This window comes from Notamacropus eugenii, chromosome 2 (genome assembly GCF_028372415.1).
Source record: "Notamacropus eugenii isolate mMacEug1 chromosome 2, mMacEug1.pri_v2, whole genome shotgun sequence".
Lineage (NCBI taxonomy): Eukaryota > Metazoa > Chordata > Mammalia > Diprotodontia > Macropodidae > Notamacropus > Notamacropus eugenii.
In genome coordinates, this window is record NC_092873.1 from 87,679,996 (window position 1) to 87,693,025 (window position 13,030).

Below are 13,030 nucleotides of genomic sequence, written 5' to 3' on the forward strand. Positions count from 1 at the left end.
GACCTAAAAAACCTATCACCTTCCCATTTGATACAATTCAAGCATTTTGAATTTGTAGTTAATAATATAATTACACTGATGTTAACTTTCAGTGACTCCATATTTGCCATCCTATCAAGTGTGACCTGGGTGCAGTGCCTGCCCTCTCCCATCATTATCTTACCTTACCTTACTTAAATCATTGCTTCCTGACACACATCTCTGTTTTCATCAGACTGCTCTTTCGCACCCATGCCCACTTCTTCTGCTCATTCCCATCTTAGTGCCCCTTATCTGGAGTCCACCTGCCTGGAATTTCCCTTTCCTGTCTCATTCCACTTATCCTACCCATCCTTCTAGACCCAGGTGCAATTCCACTTGCTTCCTGGAGCATTTCCTGACTACTCAAGCCATCACTAAACTACAGCTGTTAGAAAACCCTATTCATGATTTAACAATTAATTATATTTTGGATTGCATTACTTGCTGTTGTTCCATCTTGGTCTTTGGGGCTGAAATCATGCTTCAGACTTCTGTTTCCTCCATTTCTTCTAGAACATAATGGAGCATTAATGAGAATACTTAGACATCTGGTTGATACATTGACCTGTGTATCTGCCCAAGAGTATCTATAAACAAATAAATATCAATAGGACTTATACTTAAAACCAGGTGGGAAACCTGTATTCCGTAATTATGTAATGTCTTGTGATTGTTCTGGTAATTACACTGTGTGCCTTTTATCCTTATCACATGCAATAACATTCTTTTAAAATTCAGCTCAGTAAGACTGACCAGGAACACAGTGTTTCTACCCCAAGAACTTACCATAAAAAGGAAAGGAGAAGTATTATAGTCCAAGGTCCACAGGGATAGGAAAAAAAAGTCTCTTTTGGAGTAGCATTGAAGGCAGAGAGGAGTCTTGCTCTTCTGGTCATTGATAGTAAGAAGTGGATTCAGGCAAAGAAAGCAGGGATAAGGGTCTTACACACGGGATATAAAAAAGAGGTGAATGAAAGGAGATATAGAAAAGGAGGAGAATGAGGAAAGCAATAGGTTTGGAGTAGGGGAGAAGTAAATATTAAAAGCAGAGATCATATTTATCATAACCTTGCTCATTTTTTGGTAGCATTTCATGGGTTTGTACAGAGCATTAGCAGGTATTCTCTGCCTTCTTATGATGCACAATGTGGAGCTCTAAGTAACTGGCTTCCAGCCATGTATGATTCCTCATAAGAAGTCCTCTAATTGGCTGCTTAGCAGGAAGAATTGATAATTTAATTGATGGCACAGCTATTTAAAGAACACATTTTCTGGTCATTCACCTCAGGGCTTCAGCACTCCACGTAGCAAGATAGGACTCCAGTGAGGGAGGGAAAGGACAAGGTCCTTTTAGATTGTACTCCATGGTGTTCTGTTCATTATGGTAACAGTGTTTTTGATAAGGGGAGAGATTGTGACATGATCACATGAGCTTGAGCAGGGACCCATGGCTGCCTTTGCTTGCATGGTTGCCTTTCCCTAGTAAAAACATGGTTATCTCAAAAGATCTGGAGATTTGTGAGTAATGGCACCAGATTTATGAACCACAACCTGAGTAGTTGCAATTGCAGAATGGTAAGAGTATTCTGACATCAAAGACAACAGGTGCTACAGAAATTATTGTTACAGCAGTAGCAGGAGGAAACTGGTGTCCAGAGAAGATTTTGTATTGGAGAGAACAGCTGCTACTAGAGATGGTCCAAGTCTGATGTTTTACCAACAGTTTGATCAGATAATACTCAGGAGGTAAAATCTGACTGATAGTCTTAGAAAGTTTTTAATATCCCTATAAACTTTCAAGCTAATTTCAAGTTACTGAATACTGCTTAAATCATTCTGTAAGGCATGATATGATCCTTTCATGTGTATCTTGGCTTTCTATTTGCAAATAAATGACCAATCATCAATTATTTATGATTAGACACTTATTACTTCCCAGATAAAATCTTTCACTTGCCTCATTGTGTGCATTAGTATTTCTTTTACTTTTTTTTTTGGAAATCCTACACTACCGTCAAAGCTAGCATTATCCCTAGGATTCTGAGGCATTTTTGGCAAGTCCCTGAATGTAAGAAGCAGAAGCCAAATTCTCCTAATTAGAGGTCAGGATCTCCCAGCAATGAGTCCAATAGACTGAAAACCAGAGTATAGGTCACTTATTTTGGCAAACTACCTAGACCACCATGAATCCAAATAACAGCTGGTCATCTGCGAAATGCTTTTTTGCTTTTTTAAAATATATTTTCTGGCTTTCAAAAAAATTTTTTCTCTTCTTACTTAATTCATTTTTCAGTTTTCTACATTCACTTCCACAAGATTTTGAGTTCCAAGTTTTCTCACCATCTCTCTACTACACCTATCCCAAGACTTAGTATATTCTGATTATCCCTTCCCCTAATCTGCACTCCCTTCTATCACATAGCTCCCTTCTCTTATTCCATTCCCCTCTATTTTCTTGTTGGGCAAGAAAGATTTCTATGCTCCATTGCCTGTATGTGTTATTTCCCAGTTGCATATGAAGACAATTTTAAACATTTGTTTTTAAAACTTTGAGTTCCAGCTTCTCCCCCTTCATTCCTGCCCTCCCACCCCCATTGAGAAAGTCAGCAATTCAATATAGGTTACACATGTGTAGTCATGCCAAACACTTCCATGACAGTCATATTATGAAAGACTACTTATATTCCACTCTATCTGATCCTATCCCCCATTTATTCTGTTCCTTCTTTTGACCCTCTCCTTCCTCAAAAATGTTTACTTTTAATTACCCTCTTCTCTCTTTTGCCATCCCTTCTATCATTCTGCCCACCTTCTGCTTAACCACATCCCCTCTGCTTTCTTGTATTGTAAGATAAATTTTCATACCAAGTTGAGTGTGCATGTTATTTCTTCCATAAGCCAAATCCAAAGAGAGTAAGGTTCACTCTTTCCCTCTCACCTCCCTCTTCTTCTACTCCACTGAAAAAAGCTTTTTCTTGCTTCTTTTATGTCATAGATAATTTACCCCATTCTATTTCTCCCTTTCTCACCACTTAATTTTATTTTTTTAGATATCATCCCTTCATATTCAACTCACCCCCGTGACCTCTGTCTTTAAAATCCCTCCAACTACAATGATATCGAGAAAAGTCTCAGGTGTTACAAACATTATCTTTCCATGTAGGAATGAAAACAGTTCAACTTTACTAAGTCCTTTACAATTTCTCTTTCCTGTTTACTTTTTCATGCTTCTCTTGATTCTTGTATTTGAAAGTAAACTGTTCTATTCAGCTCTGGTCTTCTTATCAAGAATGCTTGAATGTTCTCTGTTTCATTGAATGGCCAATTTTCCCCCTGAAGTATGATTCTCAGTTTTGCTGGGTAGGTGATTCTTGGTTTTAATGCTAACTCCTTTGACCTCTGGAATATCATATTGTAAGTCATGCAATCCCTTAATGTGGAAGCTACTAGATCTTGTCTTATCCTAATTGTGTTTCCACAGTACTTGAATAATTTCTTTCTGGCTGCTTGTCATAGTTTATCCATGACCAGGGAAGTCTGGAATTTGACTACAATATTCCTAGGAGTTTTCCTTTTGGGATCTCTTTCAGGAGGTGATCAGAGAATTCTTTCAATATTTATTTTATCCTCTGGTTCTAGAATATCAGGAAAATATCCTGTGATAATTTCTTGAAAGTAAATGTCTAGAATCTTTTTTTTGGATCATGGATTTCAGGAAATAAAATTATTTTTAAATTGGCTCTTCTGTATCTCTTTTCCAGGTCAGTTGTTCTTCCCAGGAGATATTTCATATTGTCTGCTCTTTTTTGATTCTTTTGGTTTTGTTTAAGAATTTCTTGATTTTTTTCATGTAGTCATTAGTTTCCATTGGCTCCATTCTAATCTTGAAGGAATTATTTTCTTCAGTGAGCTTTTGGACTTCATTTGGCCAATTCTGCTTTTTAAGGCATTCTTCTCCTCATTGGACGTTTGGATCTGTTTTGCTATTTGAGTTAGTCAAATTTTTAAGTTATTTTCTTCACCATTTTGGGGTCCCCTTTAGCAAGTAGTTGACTCATTTTCATGATTTTCTTGCATCAATCTCATTTCTCTTCCCCGTTTTTCTGCTACTTCTCTTACTTGATTTGCGAAATCCTTTTTGAGCTCTTCTGTGGCCTGAGATTCATTCATATTTTTCTTGGAGACTTTGAATGTAGGGTCTTTGAATTTTTTTATCTTCTTCTGTTTGTATAGTTTGGTCTTCCTTCTCACCAAGTAAGATTCTATAGTTTGATTCTTTTTTTGTTTTTATTCATTTCCCCATCCATTCACTTGACTTTTGAGCTCTTTGTCAAGATAGTTCTCTGCTTCCAGTGGGGGTGGGGAGTACACTGTCAGCTACTCAATCCACTCACAATCTTTGGACTTATATTTCCAGAAACAGCTGCTGCTGCTGCTCTACCTCCTGTACCACACTCAGGCTGGGGCCAGACCACTCTACTCTCTCACACAGGTCAGACACATTTTTTCCACTGACTTTTGAATTTTTCCTCACTCTTTTGGGGTCATGAAATCTGGAAACCAGCAAAAGTGCAGAGATTCAGTACTACTAAGGCGTGCTTAGGTCTCATCTGTGCCTGCATGGCCCACACTGGACTGCACTCTGCTCTCAGTTCTGAGTGATAGATGCTTCCATAAAATTTCCAGACTGTCTTGAGCAGGAGATTTGCTTCACTCCATCATTCTGTGGGTTCTATAGCTACAGAATTTGCTTAGACTGATTTCTTACAAATATTTAGCTGGATTTGGCAGGGAGAACTCTAGAAGTCCCTGCTTTTACTCTGCCATCTTGACTCTGCCCCCTCCCCCCACCCCAAGTATTTTTTTCAAGGAAAAATCTTTTCCTTCTGATTTTGTTTTTTATATGGAAAGGGTAGTGATTGAGATGAATTCATTTAATATCATGAAATTTTATTGCAGCTCTTTTTTCAATTAATTTTAGTTTACTTTCCAGAGTTCTCTAAGAAAACTATTATATCATCTGCAAAATGATAACAATAGTATTAGCTACAGTTTATTTTGTGTTTATTTTGTGCCAAGAACTGTGCTAAGCAGTTTACAACTATTATGTCATTTAATCCTTACTACAACTCTAGGAGGTCCTTTCTATTTAGCTCATTTTAAATGTGAGGAAACTGAAGCAAACAGAAGTTAAGTGACTTGCCCAGTGTTACACAGCTGGTAAGTGTCTGAGGCCAGATTTTAACTCAGGCCTTTCTGACTAAAGGGCTGGCACTGTGTCCACGGCATGCCTAGTTGCCTGATAATTTTGACACTGCTACAGTCTTTCTTTCTATCTTTCTTTCTTCTTCTTTTTCTTTCTTCCTTCCTTCCTTCTTTTCTTTCTTTGTTTCTTTCTTTCTGCCTTTCTTTCTTTCTCTCCCTTCCTTTCTTCCTGTCTTTATTATTTCTTTTCCATCTTCCTTTCTTCCTGTCCTTTTTCTTGCTTTTTCTTTTCCTTCCTTCCTTCCTTCCTTCCTTCCTTCCTTCCTTCCTTCCTTCCTTCCTTCCTTCCTTCCTTCCTTCCTTCCTTCCTGTCTTCTCTAGCTAGAAATTTTAGCATTGTACCAAATATTAAGGGTGATGATGGACCTCCTTACTTTATCCCTTTTATTGGAGAAATCTTTAATTATACCTCATTGTATATAATATTGGCTCTTGATTTGGTAGATGCTATTTATCATATAAAGGAAATATAAATGTATTCCTATATTTTCCAGTGTATCTAAGAAAAATGATATCTGCATCTTATCAAAACCTTTCCTGCCTTTGTTGATACGATCACATGATAATATGTGTGGTTCTTGTTACTAATATTGTATATTATGTTAACTGTTTTCCTGAGAGTGAATACACTTGGTATTTCCCTTGTAACCTACTTCAAGCTTAGAGTATTTTTTATTTTTATTTTTTTTATTATTTTTTACTTTTCAGTGTTCTGCAATCACAATCATATAACTTATATTTTCCCCTCCTTCCCCCTCCTGCCCCCTTCTATTTTATATATTTTCTACACATATATTTCTGTTAAATACATTTTTACCATAGTCATGTTACATAGAATAATTAAAATGAATGAGAGAAATAAAATAGTAAACTAAAACATAACACAAAAGAAGATAATCTGCTACGTTCTGTGATTGAATGCCATAGTGCTTTCTCTGGATGTGGAAGGCATTTTGCCTGAAGAGATTACTGGAAATTTTTTAGGTCCTTGCATTGCAGTGAAGTTCTAAGTCTACCAGAAAAATCTTCACACACTGTGGTTTTTGCTGTGTACAAACTTCTCCTGGTTCTGATCCTTTCCCTCAGCATCAGATCATATAAGTCCTTCCAGGCCTCTCTGAAGCATTCCTGTTCATCATTTCTTAGAGCACAATAGTATTCCATTACATTCATATACCATAATTTATTCAGCCATTCCCCAATTTATGGGCATCTCCTTGATTTCCAATTTTTGACCACCACAAAAAGGGCTGCTAGAAATATTTTTATGCATGTGGGATCCTTTCCCATTTTTATGCTTTCTTGGTGACACAGTCCTAGAAGCAGTATTGCTGGGTCAATGGGTATGCACATTTCTGTAGCCCTTTGTGCATAGTTCCAAATTGCCCTCCAGAATGGTTGGATCAACTCACGGCTCCACCAACAATGAATTAGTGTTCCAACTCTCCCACAATTTCTCTGACATTGACCATCTTCCTGTTCTATCATGTTAGCCTGTCTGATAGGTGTGATGTGGTATTTGATTTGCATTTCTCTAATTAATAGCGATTTAGAGTATTTTTTCATATGACTATCGCTATGTTTAATTTCTTCCTATGAAAAGTGCCTGTTCATATCCTTTGATGATTTATCAGTTGGGGAATGGCTTGTATTCTTGTACATTTGACTCAGTTTTCTATATATTTTATACATGAAAACATAGAGTATTTATATTACATTTTCTCCTTGTCAGAGAGAACAATGACTTGATGCTCTGTGCTTCTGTGAGGGGCATTGCTGATACAGATATATTACAGAAAAAAGATACTTTTTATTCCTTTTTCAAGAATAGACAGGAACACTTCCAGATACTCTACAAGGAGTGGTCATTTGGAAAGTTTAGTATTTCTTATCATATAAGACCTCTGAAAAAGTGCCAAGAGGTTTAATATTAGCATTATTTTTTTTCTTTTTGCCACCCCACAAAATGAACATGATATTCAGTTTGGAGAAAGTGGTATTTACAGAAAACAATACTGGTACATGGTGAAATAAGAAAGAGTAACAATAAACTTTGGAAGGCATCCTACAGGGGAATGCTAGATCTATCACATGTTCCTGTTAGCTAGATTTTCTCCCTAGAGACTTTGGATAATTTCCCTTTGGTGAAATTGGAATTTCAATGTCTTGGTTGACTCAAAATGTCATTCCCTTCAAATGAGCTCATTTAATCTGTATATTTTCTGTTATATTCCAATCTGTACAATTTATTTAATTTGTTTTATATCTGTTTCTATAAATGGCTTTATACACTGTTCACTAATTGTGATGGCATTTTGTGTAACTAGCATATGGTTAAAAGAAGCCAAGCCTGAAGTCGCAAGAATGGTTTTTGGCATTCCCCTTTAATAGAGAGCATCCCAAACACTGGGGTTGGTAAGAGGGGAAGCATCTCTGGTAGTTTCAGATGATTCAAGATAGGTTCTGGTATATCTTGGGATTGAGGGGTAGAGAAGGTGAGATGGTTAAAAATATTTTCATTTCAAAGTTTCTACTCAACTTTTCTATTTTCATCAGTAATGTCTGAAAGTATTTTATTGTATTAATAATTATGTCCCAGTCTATACTCAGTTTTGTAGGATAAGCTATCCCTCAGCTACAAGCTTTTGCCTTTTGTCTTTTGCAATATCATATTCTGACATTTTCTGTGTTTTATAGTAGTTGCTGTGAAAGGAGAGGGAGGGCAGAAGCATTTATTAAGTGTCTCCTATGTGCCAGGCACTAGGCTAAGCACTGAGCAAATATTGTCTCATGTGATTCTGATAGTAGCCCTGGGATGGTTGTGCTGGTATGATCCCCATTTTTTTTTGTTTTTTTTTTTTATATTTTTATTTTTTTTATTTTTTAATGTTTAACAATCACTGCCATACAGTTGAGATTTTATCCCCCCCACTATCCCCCTCCCTCCCCATGACTGCATGCAATTCTGTATAGGTTCTACATATACTTTCCTATTGAGTATATTTTCACTATAGTCATGCTATGTAGTCAGACTTAAATAAATGAAAGAAATCATATAACAAATCAAAACATGATACACAAACACATACACATACACAAACATGATCTGCTACATTTTGTGGATGACTTCTATATTTCTTTCTCTGAGTGTGCAAGGCATTTTGCCTTGAGAACCACCTTTGGGATTTTTTTTTTTATAAGAAGTTTTTGCGTTATTACAAAATTCCAAGTCTACCAGAAAAAACTCTCGCACACTGTGGTCGCTGCTGTGCACAAAGTTCTCCTGGTTCTGCTCCTTTCACTCAGCATCAGGTCATATAAGTCCTTCCAGGCCTCTCTGAAGTCTCCTTGTTCATCATTTCTTATGGCACAATAGTACTCCATTGCATTCATATACCATAGTTTATTCAGCCATTCCCCAATTGATGGACATCCCCTTGACTTCCAGTTTTTGGCAACTACATAGAGTGCTGCTATAAATATTTTTGTACATGTGGGACCCTTTCCCATTTTTATGATCTCTTGGGGATATAGTCCTAGTAGCTATATTGCTGGGTCAAAGGGTATGCACATTTTTGTAGCCCTTTGGGCATAGTTCCAAATTGCTCTCCAGAATGGTTGGATGTGCTCACAGCTCCACCAACAATGAATTAGTGTTCCAACTCTCCCACATCCTCTCCAGCATTTATCATTTTCTTGTTCTGTCATGTTTGCCAATCTTAGAGGTGTGATGTGGTACCTCAGAGTTGTTTTGATTTGCATCTCTCTAATCAATAGTAATTTAGAGCATTTTTTCATATGATTATAGATATCTTTAATTTCTTCCTCTGAAAATTGCCTGTTCATATCCTTTGACCATTTAGTATAATCCCCATTTTACAGATGAGGAAACTGAAGCAGGCAGTGACTCAGTGGTTTGTCCAGGATCATGTAACTAGTAAATGTCTGGGACCAGATTTTTAATTCAAGTCTTCTTGATTCCATGCCTGGCACCCTTTTTGTATCCCCAGGGCTTAATATAGTGGGTGCATAACACAGTAGATGTTTATTGACTAAATCTTTATGAAACCTCTGTTGTATGCCAGGCACTGGCCTTGGCAGTAGGGATACCTCTGTATAATGAGATAGGATACCGAAATGATGAGACATGTCTGAACTTAAATTTTAATGGGAGAAGACAATATGAATTAAAGGAGGTATGACCAAGGAGCAGTATTTTGGTCTGGGTAGAATGAGAGGTGAGGAAACTATTAGGAGATAGACATTTTACTGTAGGCTAGCCCTGAAGAATATACTGAGACCTCACATAGCAGAACAAAATGGAGATGGTTGTGTTGATTCTTAACAGACTACTTTTAGCTTTTAAAAATATTCTTTCAACAAAATGAACAAATTTTGTAGTTAAACACTACCAGAGAAGAAAACTCTTTCTTGTCTAGCCTCTAAGGAAAAAGAGGCAAGTGACTGATTATAAGCCCTCCAATTGGCTAGAAACTCCTTGGACGCAGATATCTTTGTGTCTTCTGAAATCAGGAGCAATGCTTTTAAAGTAGGGATAGAAGTTCAAGCTGTGATTTTGTTATTCTAGACTCCTGGATGAGAAAACTTGGCAACTTACAGCCTCAGAGTATAGCTGAGCAAAGGTGTCAAACACAGCCCATGGGCTTCCAACCATTTAAAAATGGAATTAAACATAAATAACATTACACTTAAGAAACTAAGTCACTATGTCAAACACTGAGCCTTATATATGAATTAGTAGCTTGTTTCTGTTTGAGTTTCACACTGCTGGCCTAGAACAGTAAAAGCATAAGTGACTTTCCTAGAATCCCACAGGCAGTAAGTGGTAGGACTGGAACTCTGGTCTTACTAGCTCCAAGACCAGCTCTCTACCCACTGCAACTAACTCTCTAGGCTTACTGGCTTTCATATCATATACCTTCAACGTAATATTAATGTCCACTGAATAAATGAGTGAATGCCTGGGGAAGGGGAAAGGCCACGAAAAGTATTTTCAAGTAGTAGTTTCACTTGGTAACTGATGACATTTCAGAATTTTAGTAGTTAATTGGTCAACACAGTACTACAAGAAAGTGAGCTTGGAAAGTTCCTGCTGACTTCAATTTAGGAAAAGGAACAAATACCAGTTCACCCTGTTAGGAAGGGTTCAGGGACTGGAACTGAACTTCCAAGAACCCACACTAGAGTGATTGTCCCTGCCTTCTGTTTCCACTTCCCATAAGAGACCAGCCATCAATTTCCCTGTGACAGTAATATAGGTACTTGATAAATGGCTATTTTCCCTAAACTGGTAGACATAGGTCACTTGCTAGAGTATAAAGAAAATTAGAGGAGCCAAGATGGCAGAGTAGAAACATACACATATGCTAGCTCCAAACCCACAGCACATAAAATATCTGTAAAGAAGAACTCTTAACAAATTCTGGAGTAGCGGAAGCCACCGAACAACGGAGTGGAGGAGATTTCTGTTCCAGAAGACCCTGAAAACAAACACTAAAGGTCCATCACACTCCGGACCCAGAGAGGAGCCCAGCCATGCCTTGGCCATGTGGTACCAAGAGGAGCAGATCTGAGCAGGCTTCAGGGACAGAATCTCCAGCAGCTACCCAGGTCCCTCCACCCACAGGTGCCTGGGGTGAGTGAGAGTGTCTTTTTGGCTCGACAGGAGGAGAGTGGGGTGTCTCCATGGCTCAGGCCCTTCTGGGAGGCAGCAGCAGACAGGGGCTCCCCAAAGCAGGCATGAGCCCAGATCCATTGTTGAAGGTCTCTGCATAAACCCCCTGAGGGAACTGAGCCCTGTGTGGCAGCCCTGCCTCCACCTGAGCACCTGAACTTCATCTCACACTGAATAGCAGCCCTGCCCAGCACAAAGCCCTGAGGCTGGGAAGCAGCATTTGAATCTCAGACCCCAAGTGCTGGCTGGGTGGATCTGGAGGGGAGGTGGGTGTGGAGAGGACATTCAGGAGTCAAATCACTGGCTGGGAAAATGCCCAGAAAAGAGAAAAAATATAAGACCATAGAAGGTTACTTTCTTGGTCAACAGATATCTCCTCCCTTCCTTTGGGGTGAGGAAGAACAAGGCTTACAATCAGGGAAAGACACAGAAGTCAAGGCTTCTGGATCCCAAACATCCAGAATAAATATTCAGTGGGCTCAGGTCATGGAAGAGCTCAAAAAGGATTTTGAAAATCAAGTTAAAGAGGTGGAGGAAAAACTGGGAAGAGAAATGAGAGAGATGCAAGAAAAGCATGAAAAGCAGGTCAACACCTTCCCAAAGGACATCCAAAAAATGCTGAAGAAAATAACACCTTGAAAAATAGGCTAACTCAATTGGCAAAAGAGGCTCAAAAAGCCAATGAGGAGAAGAATGCTTTCAAAAGCAGAATTAGCCAAATGGAAAAGGAGGTTCAAAAGCTCACTGAAGAAAATAATTCTTTTAAAATTAGAATGGAACAGATGGAGACTAATGACTTTATGAGAAACCAAGAAATCACAAAACAAAACCAAAAGAATGAAAAAATGGAAGATAAGGTGAAATATCTCATGGGAAAAACAACTGACCTGGAAAATAGATCCAGGAGAGACAATTTAAAAATTATGGGATTACCTGAAAGCCATGATCAAAAAAAGATCCTAGACATCATCTTTCATGAAATTATCAAGGAAAACTCCCCTGAGATTCCAGAGCCAGAGGGCAAAATAAGTATTCAAGGAATCCACAGATCACCACCTGAAAGAGATCCAAAAGCAGAAACACCTAGGAACATTATGGCCAAATTCCAGAGTTCCCTGGTTAAGGAGAAAATATTGCAAGCAGCTGGAAAGAAACAATTCAAGTGTTGTGGAACTACAGTCAGGATAACATAAGATCTAGCAGCTTCTACATTAAGGGATCGAAGGGCATGGAATAGGATATTCCAGAAGTCAAAGGAACTAGGACTAAAACCAAGAATCACCTACCCAGCAAAACTGACTATAATACTTCAGGGGAAAAAATGGTCTTTCAATGAAACAGAGGACTTTCAAACATTCTTGATGAAAAGACCTGAGCTGAAAAGAAAATTTAACTTTTAAACACAAGAATGAAGAGAAGCATGAAAAGTAAACAGCCAAGAGAAGTCATATGGGACTTATTAAAGTTGAACTGTTTGCTTTCCTACATGGAAAGACAATATTTATAACTCTTGAAACTTTTCAGTATCTGGGTAGTTGGTGGGATTACACACATACACACACACGCACACACACGCACACACACACAGAGACAAAGAGCACAGAGTGAATTGAATAGGATGGGATCATATCTTAAAAAATGAAATTAAGGGGTGAGAGAGAAATATATTTGGAGAAGAAAGGGAGAAATGGAATGGGGCAAATTATGTCTCATAAAAGAGGCAGCCAATAGACTTTTCAATGGAGGGAAAAGAGGGGAGGTGAGAGAAAAAACATGAAGCTTACTCTCGCCACATTCAACTAAAGGAAGGAATAAAATGCACACTCATTTTGGTATGAAAACCTATCTTACAATACAGGAAAGTGTGGGAGAAGGGGATAAGCAGGGTGGGGGAGATGATGGAAGGGTAGGCAGTGGGAGGAGGGAGCAATTTGAAGTCAACACTTGGGGAGGGACAGGATCTAAAGAGGGAATAGAAGCAATGGGGGGCAGGGTAGGATGGAGGGAAATATAGTTAGTCTTACACAACATGACTATTATGGAAGTCAT

At 38.3% G+C, this 13,030-nt stretch overlaps 1 protein-coding gene across 1 annotated transcript in view; it reads right to left on the bottom strand.

Moving 5' to 3' along the window:
• The window catches only part of LOC140525900 (HLA class II histocompatibility antigen, DR beta 5 chain-like), a 72,059-nt gene that overhangs the window by 37,935 nt on the left and 21,094 nt on the right, over positions 1-13,030 (bottom strand). The window lies entirely within an intron of this gene.